We start from the raw sequence: 12,319 nt of genomic DNA, 5'->3' as shown, positions 1-12,319 counted from the left end.
ATTGAAGAAAGCAGTCTTCCTGGGAAGTAGAAAGGGTTTCTTCTCATATGAGAGTTTACATAAGGAAGCAGGTTTCATCTACTACTGGAGAGACCACTTATGTGTGTGCCTAAGTGCACACCTCTACTTTAGAACTAAGTTGATATATTTAAGAGAGTTCCCTAAAATAGAAAGGTTTAAGACTAACTAGAATCTTTTTCTTACGCTCTTTGCTACCATGAAGATCGGTTCAGTCACCATCATCTTAGAATATCTGTTAGAGATGGTTTTTCCAGGATTAAATTATTTTAACTTGAGTGCCGGAATAAATATTGACAGTTGCAAGACACTGAGATTTCTTGGCCTCGTTAACGGGGTTTTAAGACTGTAATTTCCAGGTATACCTTTGTCATCAGTTTTCTGATGTTTGGTCAACAGCTACTTTGGACTTCGCATTTCTCCCTAAGGCAGTGGATTTAAATGAAGGGTCTTGTTTCTATATTTACCCAAATGGCCATTTCCTTTAACGTCTTTATTTGCTTGATTCTTATAAGCTTGTGACTTTATGTATTCTGGGAAATTTTCTGTTTGTCTCTGAAGGCTAGTTGTCTGTCTCAGGAGTGTGTTGATATTCCCTTATAAGCTTCATTTAGTTTATATGTGTGTCTGGCAGCTATTTGACCTTTGGCATTCCCCTCCAAGCATGGGTGCTATCCGAGTGGAAGGTGAAGGGAACCCCTGACAAGAGATGCGCTGACACCTATTGTTCTACGATTGCTCTTTCTCTTTTGCTGACTTCTGAGGACTGACCCAGAGGTTGAAAGTAGGACTTTTAGCATTTTAACATTCATTGAAAAGCCTGTTTCTGAGAAGGGTTAGGTTAGTGCAGGTTAAGCTCAGAGGTGGCTGCTGCATATTTTTTTGGAGAAAAGGAAAGTAGGAGAGTTACTGATAACCTCTCAGGAATAGATGGATTGTTTTCAGTTACTGCAAATCAAACACCTGGATTAAATTATTTCTTGAAATAGTTCTTTCTAGAAGCCATTTTCAGATGAGAGTTGATTCTATTTAAAAAGGAAATTTTTGCCTGACCAAATTCCTGTGGGCTTATATCCATATTTAATCAGTTCTGTCTACATTCAGCTGCCTGAAAGGCTTCAACAAGAAAGAAAGATAAATAGGCAGTTTGGGTTCTAGGTGTCTAAAGGAAAGCAGGCTGGCCTGGGAGCTGGGTGCTCTGGGATTTCATTCCCTAGGCGGCCATTTGTCATATGACCTCACATTACCTGCTCTGCGCTTTGCTTTCATCTCCTGGGAAATAAAGGAAGCAAGAATTTATTGAATACCAATTACGTATTCTGCACCCCCCCAAAGCTGTGAATTAAAATGCAGCAGCATGCAAGAGATTGTCAAGAATGTAACTTTAAAGGCAAGTCTTAATAGAACCTTCATTGTCATCTTCCCTTTTACAAACATATATGCTCTTTTTAAATTTAAATTACATGTACTTGTTTGTATGTGGGGCTTAGGAGAATACATACACATACACACACATGTTATGATGTAAGTGTGGAGATCAGAAAGCAATTTACAGGAATCAGTTTTTTGCTTCCACCATGTAAATGCCGGAGTCCAAACTCTAGTCTTGAGGCTTAGCATTCTCATAGATGCTAGATATCTACACTGTGGTGCAAGCGCAGAGGTGGGTGGGTGTGTCCAATTCCTGCTATTACCAGACCCCTGAAACTGCTAGTTTCAGGTGAACTTACTTTGTCCCCTGCTCACGTGACTACTTTGTGCACCACCTCTAGCAAGGCTAAAATGTCGAGAGTTAGTTCAGATTGCTTCCCTACGATGTATCCTAAAGGAGACTAAAGTGATGGTTGTCCTGTTGAAGGAGGGGGAAGACTAAGCAGCTTTCCCTATGATACCCTGTAGGCTGTGATATGAAGGGCGGGACTGGAGTCTCACAGCAGGACGGACTCAAAGTATGTGTGTGGTGTGGAGGGCAGCTGAGGCTAAACAAATGGGCTTCAGCGTCTTCTGTTGATCTGGGCTTTCTCTTGGGCTCTGCCACATGACTATAGACAAATCACTTAATGTTTCTGAGTTTATTAGCTCAGAGCATGACTCACAGTAGCTGCCTAGCAAAGTCATAGCTGCTCTTACTAAGATGGGGGCATTTGGGCATGGGGGAGAAAGAAGTGTTATTCAGTGTTGGTAGGACGAGGCCAATAACGTGGTTTTTACAGGTTTCACATTTCTCTTGGAGTTGTTCTGTATGCAGAGTGCCATGCCAAGCTAATGGGAGCGCAGTGGAGGCAGAAGATTGGTTCCTGTCTTCTTACATCACAGGAATTCGTGTTCCCAGGACCTAAAAATCTAGTTGAGCCCTATAAGACCTTTTGGGTGAAAGATATTTGTTGTTACTTTGCATTTCCTTCTGTTTTGTAAGCTGGTCCACAAATGTAAAATTGTTCCTGAGAAGATGTGTTTCAGAAAGGATAACATCCTAGGTTTAGAGAGCCCGGGGACAGTTGCAACTTGCCCCATCAGGAGTTTGTTTTTCTGTGTGAGAAGAGGTATTCCCTCATCCAAATTAGAGGACATTACATTTGGAATCAGGTTTTCTGGGCTCTTCCATTTTCTTGTGTATTCAGGTGGAAAAATAAAAAGTACCCCTACCCTCTTGCAGATCACTTTTACACAGAGATCATTCCATCCAGGTCTCCTAACTTACCTATACCTAGGCTATCTTCCTAATCATAGCGCCTCATTGGCTGCCTTGTAAAAGACTGCTACTGTAGATGATCCCAAACCACCTTTGCCTGTGATATTTTGAGATTAAATCTTAGGGACACATCAAAGTTTATTTAGGTTAGAAACATTGCTGATGATCGTCCGTCCCTTGAGGCTAGCAATGAGAATAAAATCTTTACAGTTCCAAGGGGAAGAAAAGACTTTGGTATGGCAAGCATCTTGACCTGCTATCACTTGAGACTCTCTGGATTGCAAGTCCCTGAAAGCCTAGCTGTAGTGCCCAATCAACAGCTGGAATGGATGGACTTAAGTAATAACTTCCACCATACCAAATGGCTTCAGGTAGAGCTTGGAGAGTCACTTGTCAGCAATGATGCAGTTTCTTCTGCTCTCTCTTCTGGCTTTTCCAGTGTCAGCATACTCCTTAAGCTATATACACTGGGCCTTTGGGAGCCCTGGCTTTCACCCGGTGTGCATATTCCTTCCATTCTCCATTAGCACAGTGTTCAGAGGGAGGGGAAGCCTCTTCCTGCGCTCCCATTTGTTTAAACTTGACTAGAGTCTCACTCCAGAGCTGTGTAAAGAATGGGGAGACAAGCTGGTGAACTGCTCTCCCTCTAGGAGTGGGAAACCCTCCTAAAAACAGAGAGGCACAGCCCAAAGAAAACAGAGGTCTTTAGGTTGGTGATTTGGCGTACTGAAATTTGAAACTTGGGCATGTTTTATAAATATATAGATTTGAAGCTACTTTTTCTCTCTTTTTTCCCCCAGAGTTTCTGTTAAAGTTGCCAAAATACCTTTGAAGGATTTTTCTGTTGGGAGACCCTTGAGTCTATCTAACTTTTCTTTTTTTCTGTCAACAGGTAGTGATGCATGTCAGGGCACATCATTGCTGCATCTAAGCATGAGCCTCTGCACTGTTAATAAAATATAGAGTGCACATTCAGCTCTCTGGAATTCTGTGAAGTCAGGCCAGATGCTTAACGCACCAGTTAGAAACTCTACCACATCTTCTTGGACAACTCCCCCGAGTATTAGAGAAATAATTAGATTTTAGCAGGTCACAGATGCCATAGAATACTAAAAAGGGTTTTAAAAATGTTATATTAAACAGGTCTTCCATTCTGATATTTACCTTTTAGTCAACACTTAGAATGTGCCTTAAAAACTTAACTATATTTCCAAAACATATTGCATTGGAGTGAGATCTTTTATTACAGGACTTGAGACAGTAATCAAAGCAAAATCTGAGTGCCTGTTTCCTTGCTCCCCTCCCCACACCTTGCTGATCCCTGCCCCCAAGTTAGAGGGCTGCACTCCTGAGATTAAGAGAAAGATAATGAAGGTGGGGCAGGAGAGTAAAAGAAATATTCAAAATGTTCTTTATTGGTCCCCAGTAAAGGAAGGAGGAAATGTGATTCAGTAGATAGTAGTTGCTTGCCCACAGCACAGGGTGAGGCAGCTGGCTAGAGAGAGGGGGAAAGGTCTCATTTTCTTCCCTACTTAGGGCCTCCTGAATGGCTATGCAGATGGCGTGGTGTGGGATCCCAGCTTTGGGGGGGACCCTGCCTTTGACATCTTTTCACTTTCCCGGGGTCATCCTTTGTGCTTTCTTTTAAAATGGAAAAACAAAAACAAACAAACAAAAACGAAGACTTTGAAATGGACCTCTAAGACAGCAGAGACTGGGAGCAAGCTAGGCAGACTCATTCTGGCCGTGAGGCTTTCCATTTGGCCCTAGGGAAAGTGCTTCAGCTTTCTGAGCCTCCTCTCACATACCCAGACAGGCCCCACAAAAACTTGCTGTTAGGGACTTCCAAAAACTGATAAAGGTCCACTGTTAAACTCAAGAACCTGGTGTACTGAGAGAGCTGAAACCCGTGTCGAGATGCTTTTCATCCTCATAGGAATGAGTGGGGTCTGGATAGTTTCAAATCAAAGAACTCATTGATGTTAAACTGAGCTATAAGCTTTCCCATTTTATCTTTGGGAATAAAATAATTTGAGCAATGTTTCTCACTGTTTTTGTCTTGAGCCTTCAGATCTAGAAAGAAAGGCTGTCCTTGAGACTTACTTACAAACCAAAGGACCAAGTCTTTATCTCTGTCAATGATTGGTTTAGCAAACTAGATAGCGCACAGAGGGCCAGCCCCAAACCTTGTGACTCCATATAGTCTGCCACTGTTGCTCTAATCTGGACGGAAGTCTGCACAGCTTGCAAACCATCCCATTGTTTCCCTATTTCTAACATTTGGGTGCTGATTTTGAGAACACAAGCTTTCTCAATTGCCAGATTTTCCTGTTTCTGCAGTGCTTGAGATTGCCTCCTTTTTTTGCTTTCCTCGAGTCAAGATTCCTTAGGTTAAGTAAATGTAGTGTTGAAAGAAACACGTCTGAAGTCGAATTAAGAGCTATATCTGCCTGCATCTCTTTATCAATGGCGAAACCTCTCCCCGGCACTATCTAGAAAGCAGATTGATTACAACAGAGCTTTCCTTCTTGATGAACCGCGCTGGTGGTATGAACGAGTGTTCACACAAAGTTTGAAAGATACAGTGTCTTCTGCTCACTCGATTTCATGTAATTCAGTGTTCCACAATGCCATTTATTATAAATAACAGTAAACTAAAAATTCAGTCATGTTTACCACGGGCAGTTTTGCTGTGACATAAAAACACTTCAGTATTTGATCACCATTCATGGCATGGCTGCCACAAATTTATTAGACTTGTTTCGCTCATCATGAGGTCATTAGTTCTCAATTTGAAAACTTTTAAAATTTAGTAGTTAAGTTTCTATTTCTTTTTTAACATTAAATTGTATTATTGCTGCATATTCACAAAGAGTCTTTAGGATTCCTGTGCTTGGAAACTAAGTTCTGGATTGACAAGTTTTAAGTATGTATCTCACCAACATTCACATATGTTGTAATGGACTTTCATTTTTACTTCAAATGTTTGAAAACTTCAGACTGGAAAAATGCTTCTTTTTAAACTTATTAAATTTCATTTGGGAAAATTTTGAGGTGCTTCCTAATGGGGTTTATATTCTCACGTTTACACAGAAGAAACATGCAATTCAGAGTCACTTTGGATACAGTTCTGGGTCGTCTTCAGGGTCCCAAGGAACAGACATCATTGGAGAGTGCTTGCATGCAACTCTGCCTTCCTCGTCCGCCCCAGGGCAAGTCAGAAATCAGTTTAGCAGCTTGCATCTTCTGTTGCCTTGCCAGGAATTAGGATAGGCCAATACTGTATACAAGCTATACATTTGATGCTCGGGATCTTGGGCTGACGGTGGCTTTTTTTTCTGTTTGTTTATTTGCAAACTACTTTAAAAGTGAGATTTAGAATATTTAGCTGTTTACTTTATATAGAATTTAGGTGCTATACAACTTTGGTTAATGGCATTCATTACTCACACACAGTAATTATGCAATAAAATAACTTATTGTTATTTTAGTTACAAACTATCTTTTTTATATTTCAGAGAAGTTACAGCTAACTATTTTGCATCTTGTATGCATTCAGTAGAGTTTTCTAACAAAGCAGAACTATCCTTTCTGGTAGAAAGTAGAAAGAAATGATCAGAAACCAAAGTAATTGTAAGGAACTTTTAAGTCATCTTTGCATCCTCTTGACTATTTTTACTCAAAGGTTTATGTTTCTTTACAGAGATATGGCCATTGCATGGAAAGGAAATAACATAGAAAGTTAAGAGAATGACTCCCCTGTGTAACTCAGACTCTGGCCAGTGATGTGGTTCAGTGGGTAAGGACACTTGCCCTTAAAAGTCTGACAGATAGGTTTGATTCCCAGGACCCACATGGTGGAAGGAGACAGAAGACCCCTGCAAGCTGTCCTCTGACCAAAATTAATTAAAGTGAATAGAAACTCTGACTTGCTTTTTATTGGATTTATTTTATTTAGATTTTAAAAGAAATAAAATACATCATAAACTATTATAATCTCAATATATTTGGGAAAAAGAAATGTTTATGTGTCCAAGATCCAGTTTAAATAGTAAAGAATACAGCACTACAAAATATATATGCCTGCCTGTAGTTGCTCTCCACGCCCCTGTAGACTTCCTAGTCGTTTGAATTTGAATGTGGATTTGAAACTCTCCTTCTCTTTGCTTCTCACTGCTGCTTCAGAAGCTCTTTATGCTAAGGGAAGACCTCCTGGTAGCTACTTCCACCTCCTTCTGAAGGGAATGTCTTGCTAACAATTGCCCAGAAGATGCAGATCTAAGAAGTGTTATGTAAATGCTAGCAATAATATTAAAGTGTGTTTTTTTTCTCTCTGTGTGTGTGTGTGGGGCAATATCTATGACTCTAAGCCAAACAACTATTCTCATACAGTTTTTTTTAAATGTATGTACTTTTTCTAATTCACTAGCATTTTCTTTGCTTAGGTTGGTTTTATTGCCATCTACTAAATCTCTGAATTTCCTATAAATGGGTGGTGGATTTTATCTAATTTCCTAGTTGGAGAATGGTCCACAGAAATTTAGAGTAAAAAGTTTTGGGAGGGAAAGGAAGAAGAGAGGAGGGGAGGGGAGTGGAAGGTAGGGGAGGGGAGGGGAGGGGAAGGGGAGGGAACAAAAGGGAAAAGGAGAGAGGGGAGGGGAGAGGAGAGGGGAGGGGAGAGGGGAAGGGAAGGGAAGGGAAGGGAAGGGAAAAGAGGAAGAGGAACCCTTCTTCTGTGTGCTCTGGTCCAGCTTTTCAATAAAATTTTATTGCCGATAAAGCCATGTGTCATGCTCTCTCTCCTTCTGCTCCTGATTTGGACCTTGAGAATTCAGTCCTGTGCTCCAATGTGGGTCTCTGTCTCTGTCTCCTTTCATCGCTTGCTGAAGGTTAATATTCAGGAGGATGCCTATATGTTTTTCTTTGGGTTCTCCTTATTTAGCTTCTCTAGGAACTCAGGTCCGTGAGGGGTGCACCCACACACTGAGACAATGGGGATGTTCTACTGGGAACTCACCAAGACCAGCTGGCCTGGGTCTGGAAAAGCCTGGGATAAAACCAGACTCTCTGAACATAGCGGACAATGAGGACTACTGAGAACTCAAGAACAATGGCAATGGGTTTCTGATCCTACTGCACGTACTGGCTTTGTGGGAGCCTAGGCAGTTTGGATGCTCAACTTACTAGACCTGGATGGAGGTGGGGGGTTCCTTGGACTTCCCACAGAACAGGGAACCCTGATTGCTTTTCGGGCTGAGGGGGGGGGGACTTAATTGGGGGAGGGGGAGGGAAATGGGAGGCGGTGGCTGGGAAGAGACAGAAATCTTTAATAAATAAATAAATTTAAAAAAAAGCCATGTGTCATAAATCTAGTCATTTCCATTGAAATTCATTATCCAAAGACTTGATAACTAACTTTCTGAAGTTATTTCACCTATTAAACATTGATTGTAGGCAGTCACTAAGCCATCCCATGACAACTAGCTAAACAAACTTTCAAAGAATCCCAAAGCAAAGACACAGAAATCTGTTGTTGGTTTGTGGCTAAGGTCAACAATGACATGACCAAGGTACTCTCATTTGAAATGAGACTGGGAACAGCTCAGGAGGGAAAGCCCCTGAAGAGATAGAAAAGAGAAAGTCAGAGAATTCGAAGTAGCAAGCAGTGAACCACCCTGATGTGAGAAGAGCCCTGGTTCGTAGATCCTGCAGCCTTCACTAGTTACTCCAATGGCATCCGCAAACAAGGAAGAAAAAGGGAATTTCTCAAGAATGTCGGCAACATTTGTTCCCGACACCATTCAGGTAATGAATTTTGGAAGAAGAAAGAGAAAGTAAGAAACTATAAAGGCCAATGGAAAGATGATGGTGGTTTATAGTTTTAGACAAAATGATAATGTCAGTGTAGGAAGATGAGTTTACCAATAATTATAGCCGTGTGATCAGAGTGGTGGAAAGCTAAGGGTAAACTCAATTAGCAGTGTCTCAGTGAAGAGGACTTAGGGCACATAGACATGGAGCTGAGTTCTTGCTTCAAAGTATTTAGGAATACGACCCAACACAGCTCAGATTCTTTTTAGGGAAAAAGTTAAGTCTTTCCCAAAGCAGCTAGTTTACAGGCGATCTGGGATCCCCAAGTCGTTAATCAGCTCTGCGCCCAGGAATGCCTCTACTGAGAAATGGCCTGCTGTCCATGGAAAGGAGGCTCTTTGTTTTAGGCGGGTGGAAGCTGCCACTTGTCGAGAAGGCCATAATTAAGCCTTGGCTACTAACCGGAGTACGCGCATGAGGACGTGTGTCACAGCCAAATCACCTGCTGGTCCTGGAGTATGGGGCAGCTTTTGGGGACTTCTGCTTTGTGTCCAGATTAACATCTTGTCTAACATTCCAGCGTCAGCAGAGTCAACAGAATTGGCAAAATACAAAGCCAGACAAATGTATAGATCTTAGATCAAAGAATAAAAATGCTGTGTTATAAGGGTTTGTCTCAACCTCTGTCAGAAAGTACAGAGAGCAAATGTTAAAAAGAAAGCTGTACTCATTAGGAGTACAATTCTGTTTACATTTGGCTCTTCTGAATTTCATTCTTCCCTTTCATTTTCTTTTCAATGATGAACATCCTTCATTAGCAGACAAAAACGTGTTTTCTTAACTCACTATTTTTAAAAAGCCAACTATCCTTTAATTTCAAGGACTGATTCTTTTTGGGATATTTCTGAATTGTAGCTTTCCCTTCAATATTTGTAATAAAATTAAATGACATGTTTTAAGAGAAGAGGCATAGTGCTTTTGACGTTCAGGAGCTATAAAGACTTTAAAAATGAATTGGCCCTACTCTTTACATTGTACTTATTTCAGTCAACTCTATATTCACTCTGAATTTCACTGCTAAATGATACTTCCTTGGTGGGAAGTTGGAAAATGATCATAATAAGAGACAAACAGGGGATGTAATCTTACTTTCCTCGATCGAGGATCCTTTTACAAGGTATCCCTGTATAATAAGTGTTACAAGTATATTAGTGTTGGTAATTACCCATTAGGAATGAATAAAATTTACTATTTCTCGATAATTAAAGTCTTCTTTAATGAAATGCAGGATTCTGTTCTTAGCACCATTCCTTCGTAAGTCTCCCGCGGCACTGACGATAGTCCCATGGTCATGTCTGAAAATTCAAGTTCTGGGCTTTAGCTCCTTTAAAACATTATTATTATTATTATTATTATTATTTTTAAAAAAACTGTTTTCACTACTCCTCTGTCTGTCTTTGTGTCCTTTTTGCATGTGAATGCAAGTGCCTGGAAGGCCAGAAATGGGTGTCAGACCCCTGGAGTTGGGGTGCTAGGCATTTTGAGAGGCTAACAGGGTGCCAGAAGCTGAACTCCAGTCCTCAGCAAGAGTAGCTCCCTGTGCTTTCCATCACTGAGCCATCCCTCCTGACTCAAGAGAGCGCAGTTCTGGAAAGTATATTCCAAAGTTGTTTTCTTTCTTTTAGATTGTTCTTAACTGTGAGTAATGGTGGGATTCAAAGTAGCTTAAAAACATTTTATTAAAGAGTTGCTCTAGGTTTGACTAATCCCCTGGCCTAGTGATTTGCTTTGCTTGAGGTAAACCAGCTTCCTCTGAAGAAACAACACACTAAACAATAGGCAGAGATGCAGTGTCTCTGTGTGGTTTTTGAATGGCAGGGAAACTTTCCCTGCTAACTTTGCTGATCAGACTTTCCTTCCTATCTTCTGGCTAACGCTGGGTCATACACCAATGCCCAGGTTGAGTTAGTTGGTGACTGGCTGGCTGATGGGGCCAGCTTCCCAGGAAGAATGTCAGTACTAGACTAGGAGGAATGAGATACCTGGAAGGAGAAAGTGGGGGACATGCGAGTAGTCAGCCATCCCTGCTAACTCTGCAGTGTGGATCCCAGGTACCCAGTAATAGCACTGAGCTTTGAATTGCTGGGTCTCCTGCTGGATTTGCTAATCTAATGGACATGGAATGTTTTCTTGTGCCTGTGGTGTTCTGCTGTTCCTGTGGGGTTGCACATCTTCCCAGAGGGTGTGGGTCCTTCAGATTTTGTCTATTTGAAATGCAGAATGTATGTTTGTTTCCGAATTATTTGTATTCGTCTTGATGTATTATAGCAGGTATTTATATATTCTGAATAATAATTACCTGTATTTTTATTGGTGTATTATCTGCTAGCATATGGTTTTGTGTTCTACTTTGTTATTTTAATAATTAAAAAAGTGTTCTGGGCCTGAGATGTAGTTCAGAATTTAGCATATGTAAACCCCTGGGTTTGATATCTAGCACTGAAACAAACAGACAAACAAACAGACAAACCCTATAGCTTAAGTTTTTTACGTTTCTTTTGTCTTATTCACAGTAATCATTTGTGACATCCTGATTATACTGACAGTAAAAAAATTCTCTTTCTTATTGAAGGGGTGTTTTATAATAATAGTAACTTGCCATTGTCAGAAGAAGGCCTTTGATTGTCTAGACTGGGGGACAAATGTGATTTTCAGACATGCAACATGATAATACTTTTATGAATAAATGTTGATTTTGGAGAATATATGTATTTATATAACCATGTAAGAGGTTATTGTTTTTAATAAATAAATTTATATTTACATTTTATTCATTTCAATGTCTTACATAATAAACCTAAGAAATAGAATATTAAAAGAAAGCTTTGGGAGTGGCTTTCACAGCCTGTAAGAATGGAAGGCAATCATATAACTCCCACAGTTGAGAGCCATACTTTGTATAAATACCAACAATGTGTAATTCACAAATTCCTTTATTTAAACTTGTATGTTCAAAAATTGAAACATTGATTTAGTTTTCCTATGGAAAATATGACTTGGAAGACACTTATGTGCCTGTACATATTTGTTTGCTAATGAGGTAGAACAGAAACAATGACTCTGACTTATCTCCTCTTTGCATTACTCCTCTTCTTCAGTCAGCCATGGACATAATGAGCATGGTACCAGCAGAAATAACCTGGATTTTGACATCAGGTATACTTAGATTTAGATCTCAGCAGGGAGACTCATTTAGGATAATGATTCAATTTCTATATATCCCATCTTCACTGAGATTTGTTTTGGAATTTTTACAAATCTAATTTTTAGTATTTCTATAAACATTAAATGTAAGTGAGGGGAATATATAGATGTCAAGAACACTGGTATATTGTTTTATAATATCACTAGTTCTTTTATGTACGATCCTCTGAATCCCTAGACTCAGGGAAATGAACATTAAAAGATGAGGCTTGCAAATGCCAAATTCCAAAGGAATATTTTAAAGGCCAATTAATGAGAGACAGAGTGTACACAGTCGTGACAGAATGGGTAATGGTACCTTCTGTACATGTGCCCATGGCTTCAACAGTGTATTTTTCCCCTAGTTCCGTAATGTCTGCTCTAGGGAGAACCTGTGGGAAAGCTGTTCGTTGAAAAGGTAAAAGAAAATGAAAGCAATGAAGGATCCACCAGCAATATACACACTTCATCCATAAAGACAGACCTTCCGCTGCTTTGTGTGTGTGTGTAGAGGTTTCAGCAAATGTCATTGGAACGTGCTGGTTATGTAATAGT

General features: G+C 40.2%; 1 protein-coding gene across 4 annotated transcripts in view; it reads left to right on the top strand.

The window, feature by feature from the left end:
* Macrod2 (mono-ADP ribosylhydrolase 2) overlaps positions 1-12,319 on the top strand; it is a 1,907,927-nt gene that overhangs the window by 282,708 nt on the left and 1,612,900 nt on the right. The window lies entirely within an intron of this gene.

The sequence above is a fragment of the Microtus oregoni genome, unplaced genomic scaffold (assembly GCF_018167655.1).
Source record: "Microtus oregoni isolate MIOR12 unplaced genomic scaffold, Mior012 000020F_ref0000438, whole genome shotgun sequence".
In the NCBI taxonomy this organism is placed as follows: Eukaryota; Metazoa; Chordata; class Mammalia; order Rodentia; family Cricetidae; genus Microtus; species Microtus oregoni.
This window is presented reverse-complemented; position numbering and strand designations above follow the sequence as displayed.